Source organism: Sinocyclocheilus rhinocerous, unplaced genomic scaffold (genome assembly GCF_001515625.1).
Source record: "Sinocyclocheilus rhinocerous isolate Xijiao unplaced genomic scaffold, SAMN03320098_v1.1 scaffold375, whole genome shotgun sequence".
NCBI lineage: Eukaryota > Metazoa > Chordata > Actinopteri > Cypriniformes > Cyprinidae > Sinocyclocheilus > Sinocyclocheilus rhinocerous.
In genome coordinates this window covers 200,724-207,705 of record NW_015630043.1, presented here as the reverse complement: position 1 = coordinate 207,705, position 6,982 = coordinate 200,724, and positions in this window count along the sequence as shown.

Here is a 6,982-nt window from a genome sequence, read left to right as displayed (position 1 = left end):
TGTTTGTTTTTGCAATGAAAGGAAGAAGGGAAACCGGTCTGTAGTTCTCTAAAAGAGATGGGTTAAGGGTTGGTTTCTTAAGTAGTGGGGTAATATGAGCCTGTCTAAATGCTGAGGGAAAAATAGCAGTGTGAAGGGATGTGTTAATGATGTGAGTGAGTGCAGGGAGGAAAATGTTTTAAAGAGCATGCGAGAGTTAGGCGAATTGTTAATTTTGTTGTGATAGTATGTCCTTTTAGCAGTGGAGACATTAGCAGAGAAGGAAGAGAGGAGTGACTGATATACATTAAAGTCAATAGGATTTTTTGATTTGTGCAACACCCTTTCAGCAGCTCTGAGCTTAGAATGATGTTCGCGGAGAACATCAGATAGCCAAGGGGCAGAACAGGTGGTACGAGCTGGCCTGGAAGACAAGGGGCAGACAGTGTCTAAACAAGATGTAAGAGTGGAGCAGAAAGTATCAGTAGCACTGTTAGCATCAAGAGATGCTAACTGTTTAGGGGGAGGAAGTATGGCAAGCCGCTTTAGCTTAAAATATTCCCAGCGTTGATATAAGCAAATATATGGTTAAAAAAGAAAAGGGGAAAATAATTACATATACAGCAGGTCCATTTATTTGTTTATTTATTCATTTTTTTTGACAGCAGTTTGGCCACCCAGTATGAAACTATTATTAAACTATATTTTTTAATATATAGTTTTATAAAAAATAAAAAAAATAAAGTTTTTTTGACATACAGGTCCGAAAGTGTGAAAGTTTTTATGAGATTTTATACTTCTTCAATTAACAAGATAAAATATAAAACAAATAAAAATGTAAAATATTATATAATATAAAAATAAATTAATAAAATAAAATCTAAAAAAAACAAAAAAACACTTAAAGCAAGTAATTTTTCTTTGTTCATGTCACAGCAGTTTGGCCACCCAGAATGAAATATTAAATTGACAGAAATGTTGCAGATGGTTAGGACAGATTTACATGCACAATTCAATTAGAGAGCTCTACAATTAAATTCTTACTAGTAACAATTATAATTAGAGAGCTCTCTAATTGGTATTGTTATTAGGAAGAATTTAATTGTAGAGCTCTCTAATTTAATACTTACTAGTAAGAATGCAATTGCAGAGCTCTCTAATTCAATTGTTACTTATAAAAATAGCATTAAAGAGCTCTGTAATTGTAATTCTTACTAGTAGGAATTGAATTGTAGAGCTCTCTAATTGAATTCTTACTAGTAAGAATGTAATTACAGAGATCTCTAATTCAATTAGAGAGCTCTATAATCCTAATTGTTACTAGTAAGAACTGAATTACTTCTTACTAGTAAGAATGCAATTGCAGAGCTCTCTAATTAAATTAGAGAGCTAATTTAATTAGAGATTAATTGAATTGAGAGCAATTACGACTAGTAACGCTGGGAATAGTTTAAGCTAAAATGGTTTGCCATAAGGAAGCGAAGATGAAACCATAGCTGAGCAGATAGCTGGGAGGGTGAGAGTGAGTGTAGGTTACGTCGAAAGATGACATGTGGAGGGGTATGTGTTTGTCAGGAACCATGTTGAGGTTAAGAGTGAGGAGGAAGTGATCCGAGGTGTGCAGTGGAGTAACCAGCACATGATCAGTAGAGCAGTGTCGTGTGTAAACAAGGTCCAGTTGGTTGCCTGATTTGTGAGTAGCCGTAGTTAACACTCTCTTGAGATCAAAAGAGGCAAGCAGAGTGTGGAAGTCTGCAGCCTGAGGTTTATCTAGGTGGATGTTGAAGTCTCCAAGCATAACTAGGGGAGTACCATCCTCAGGAAAGGTTGAGAGTAGCACATCTAATTCACCCAAGAAGTTACCTTACCTTTAAAAGGGTGGGTAATAGTGACTGAATGTGATTCAAATGTGCTGTTAATACCCAGAGAAGGTAAAGTTTTTTTTTTTTTTAATTTCGCAGTGTTTGACAAAGTGTCATTTAATAGAAATTTTTTGTACCTGAATTTACACCATTAGCAGAAGGAGGATTGAGGGATGAATCGCTCTTTTGAGAAAGATCATTATTTAAACCGAATCAGTTTAAATGGTCCACAAGATGCTCTGAACGATTTTTTTCAAACAAACTGAATTGGTCTTAAGACCAGCAGAAGGAGGATGGATATGGAGTGCTATCTGATGCCTGAATTATTTGTTCTTTTGATTTAGATCACTTCAATGAATTGATTCAACCTGTTCAGAAAAACACTCTGAACAATTCTTTCAGTCAGACTGGTTTGAGTGAAACATTTTGAGTCTCCCCTCCCTTGCCTCACAGTGCTTTGGTCCAAATGCCTGCTTTCCTCTTTTACATCACCTACACACACACACGAGTCCGGTGAGAGAGAACAAAGTCAAGGGTTGTGGAACTCCAAGGGTTTCAAGCAGGCACATGCACACATATACATCAAAGGGGGCTTGAGCACCTGCCCTTTTTCTTCCTCGAGAGAAAGTGCCCTTTTTTCTGGGGAGTGTTTTATTTTTTAATAAATGAATATACAGTGGGTACGGAAAGTATTCAGACCCCCTTAAATTTTTCACTCTTTGTTATATTGCAGCCATTTGCTAAAACTTTTTCTATGTACACAAAAGGCCTATTTCTCTCAAATATTGTTCACAAATCTGTCTAAATCTGTGTTAGTGAGCACTTCTCCTTTGCCGAGATAATCCATCCACCTCACAGGTGTGGCATATCAAGATGCTGATTAGACAGCATGATTATTGCACAGGTGTGCCTTAGGCTGGCCACAATAAAAGGCCACTCTAAAATGTGCAGTTTTACTGTATTGGGGGGTCCGAAAACCAGTCAGTATCTGGTGTGACCACCATTTGCCTCACGCAGTGCAACACATCTCCTTCGCATAGAGTTGATCAGGTTGTTGATTGTGGCCTGTGGAATGTTGGTCCACTCCTCTTCAATGGCTGTGCGAAGTTGCTGGATATTGGCAGGAACTGGAACACGCTGTCGTATACGCCGATCCAGAGCATCCCAAACATGCTCAATGGGTGACATGTCCGGTGAGTATGCTGGCCATGCAAGAACTGGGATGTTTTCAGCTTCCAGGAATTGTGTACAGATCCTTGCAACATGGGGCCGTGCATTATCATGCTGCAACATGAGGTGATGGTCGTGGATGAATGGCACAACAATGGGCCTCAGGATCTCGTCACGGTATCTCTGTGCATTCAAAATGCCATCAATAAAATGCACCTGTGTTCGTTGTCCATAACATACGCCTGCCCATACCATAACCCCACCGCCACCATGGGCCACTCGATCCACAACGTTGACATCAGCAAACCGCTCACCCACACGACGCCATACACGCTGTCTGCCATCTGCCCTGTACAGTGAAAACCGGGATTCATCCGTGAAGAGAACACCTCTCCAAAGTGCCAGACGCCATCGAATGTGAGCATTTGCCCACTCAAGTCGGTTACGACGACGAACTGCAGTCAGGTCGAGACCCCGATTAGGATGACGAGCATGCAGATGAGCTTCCCTGAGACGGTTTCTGACAGTTTGTGCTGAAATTCTTTGGTTATGCAAACCGATTGTTGCAGCAGCTGTCCGGGTGGCTGGTCTCAGACGATCTTGGAGGTGAAGATGCTGGATGTGGAGGTCCTGGGCTGGTGTGGTTACACGTGGTCTGCGGTTGTGAGGCCGGTTGGATGTACTGCCAAATTCTCTGAAACGCCTTTGGAGACGGCTTATGGTAGAGAAATTAACATTCAATTCACGGGCAACAGCTCTGGTGGACATTCCTGCAGTCCGCATGCCAATTGCACGCTCCCTCAAAACTTTCGACATCTGTGGCATTGTGCTGTGTGATAAAACTGCACATTTTCGAGTGGCCTTTTATTGTGGCCAGCCTAAGGCACACCTGTGCATTAATCATGCTGTCTAATCAGCATCTTGCTATGCCACACCTGTGAGGTGGATGGATTATCTCGGCAAAGGAGAAGTGCTCACTAACACAGATTTAGACAGATTTGTGAACAATATTTGAGAGAAATAGGCCTTTTGTGTACATAGAAAAAGTCTTAGATCTTTGAGTTCAGCTCATGAAAAATGGGGGCAAAAACAAAAGTGTTGCGTTTATAATTTTGTTCAGTGTATGTGCGTGTGTGTGTTTCTGTTTGCGCACAGCTTTCCCTGTCAAACTAATAAAAAATCTAAATATCAGGTCGGGTCGGGTCGGGAAATGTTGAGACCCGGCGAGTTCCGATTTTCCGAAAATAAAATAAAATAAAATAAAATACACATTGTACATGTAATGAAAATAAATGAATGTGAATGTGTCATTACACAATCTTTTCCCAAGCTCAAGCATCTCAGAGAGGTTACGGACGACTCTCTGGCAGTCCGTTTCCCTTTTTAATCTGCTCAAGGGTTCAACCTTGTTTTGATACTTTGAAATAAAACCAACCACTGCAAAAAACAAGGTTTGGTTGTCTTGTGCAAAAAAAACAACAAATCACAGAACAAAACACAGAAGTGGGCTTCCATAGATTCGCAATTAGGTGAAAACTGACAAGTGAACAAAAACATTTGAACCAAAGGTCTGGCTGATGGAATAAAGGATAGTTTAAAGGAGATTTTAACATTGTTTGATGTTAATTGATACTGAATTGTAATTAGTTTGCATTAGCTTTTATGTCATGTACCGAATCACAGATGCAATAAACTGAGCTGGGAAACACAAAAGTATAATAAACATCATTATTAAAATGGCTTTTTGGAATGTTTTAGCATATAACATGCCACAGCATGTGTTGATGTAATATTGTGATGATATAAACTAATTGTTACTTTGAACAGGTTTATTAAAACAAACTGTTTGAAAGAATCAATTCACAGAAATGAATTAGACTTTATCAATAATCAAGAAGCACGTCCTCTAGTCACTCACATCAAATGCACAAGATCACACAGGACAAATGACATGTAACGTGCTAAACAATAGCAGGATTCAGTGACATAAACATGAATTCAATTATTTCATTAGGCTTCTACAAGCGAGTATCCATCATCTTTTTGAAACAGGCTCTCAAAGACAGGAAGAATGCTATTTTGGTCTGGAGTCTACTGTAGAGGGACATCTCATTATGATAGATCTGTCTCTTTCTCTCAAATTCTTTGAGATACAATCCTTTTGAGTGGCCTGAAATAATTTATTCTGTGTTTCTCAGAACTTCAAGGACAGGGGAGGGTCTGTTTAGCAAAGCCCATCATCACGAGATGTGACGGGAACCCAAAATTCTCATTCAGTTAGAACGTTGCTGTGAAAGAGCCTTATTAATAAATAATTGGGTGCAATCACATAGCTTTGAGAAAACTTTCATGTAAAGTTATTTGGAAAGCCCTTTTACATTTAAAAGTTGAGCTTTTGGGGTAGTAAGCACTTTGATACACATTAAAAAAGATCTGCAGGTGTGCATTATGCAAATGACCCCTTCTCTTAAGCTTTAGGAGCTCTGAGCTGCTTCAGCCAGTGTAATGGCTTTCAAAGGAACCCCAGAGGTCCATTATACAGAATATAATTGTCCATTCGCCCTGTTCTAAAACCAACCTAAATGTGACTTTTTGCCATTAAATGGCTTCCTCGTTAACAATGACTTTAATAGACTGCATGAATAAGTCTAAAAGTGGATATGTTCAAATAAAAGCATAAAGGTTTCAATTCACAAACATAGGCTTTTTATTTTACTCTGTAGTTCGGCATTTGCATATTACATTAGCACCCAATTAAAGGAGAATGTATCACCACATGGATGTTTCACTTGTAGCACATGCACTCGTATGTGCGCAAATGTGCTCATCATGGAATTTTAAGCAAGGATTATTGAGTGAAAGTTCTCAAGAAATCATAAGAAAGGATTCAACAAGAAAGGTACGTTCTGATCTGCTCTGTGTAGTGAACTTGACGGGCCGTTCAGTCATCTTCAGTGAAATGCCTAAACAAAGTGCTTATGCTCAGCACATTGATATATTGCCTCACAGATATTAGACAGTGAAATTCACTGATCAGTTGCTCACCATTTTAGCATAATACAAAGTTTGCCTAAAATAAACATATATGGTCACCAAAAGAAAAAAGAAAAAAAAAAGCATATATGCCATAATTTAAAAATGTTGGGTTAATAAAATTGATTGATTGATGGATATTGATTGATTGATTTTCTCTATCAATTAATCGTTTTATTCAGCATGGAAGCATTAAACTGGTCAAACATGACAGTAAAGACATTCATAAAGATTTCTATTTCAACAGAAGCTGTTTGCTTTGCACTTTATATTCATCAAATAGTCCTGGACATTTTTTTTTATCATTGTTACTACAAAAATATTAAGCAACTGTTTTCAACAAATATAAAAATTAGTCAGCCGATTAAAGTTTTAATCAAATTAATTACATGATGTGGCAATTAATCTAATTTACTGCAAATTAAATTTGCCTATGAAAATACCCCCAAAAGATAAATTAAAGCCATTATTGTGTTGAATGAGAAAATATCAAGTAGATATTGCAAAAAGCAGCTTTAGAAAGAAATATTTTATTTGATTTAACAAAAAAATTATTACACATTAACGTTTAGACTACAGCGGCCTGACATAAGCTATGGAACATAAAAGAAGATCATTTGAGAAACATTTCAGTATACTTCTGTTCATAAAATGAAAGTCATTGGTAACCAAATCAGCTAACCAACATTCTTATTTTTCTTCTGGTTCCCAAAATTCAAAGTGTTTGCTCATCTGCAATACATCTATAGGACGTTTCCTCTCAGGCTGCGTTTACACTGGCACAAAAAATCCGATCTTTCGCTCACATCTGACACAGATCGGAATTTGTTGCACACGTGTAAACACAAAAACCCGCACGAGATCCGATTTTTTTGCATCCGATCTGAGCCACTTCCAAATGTGGATTTTAATCGGATACACATCTGATATCTGGACAT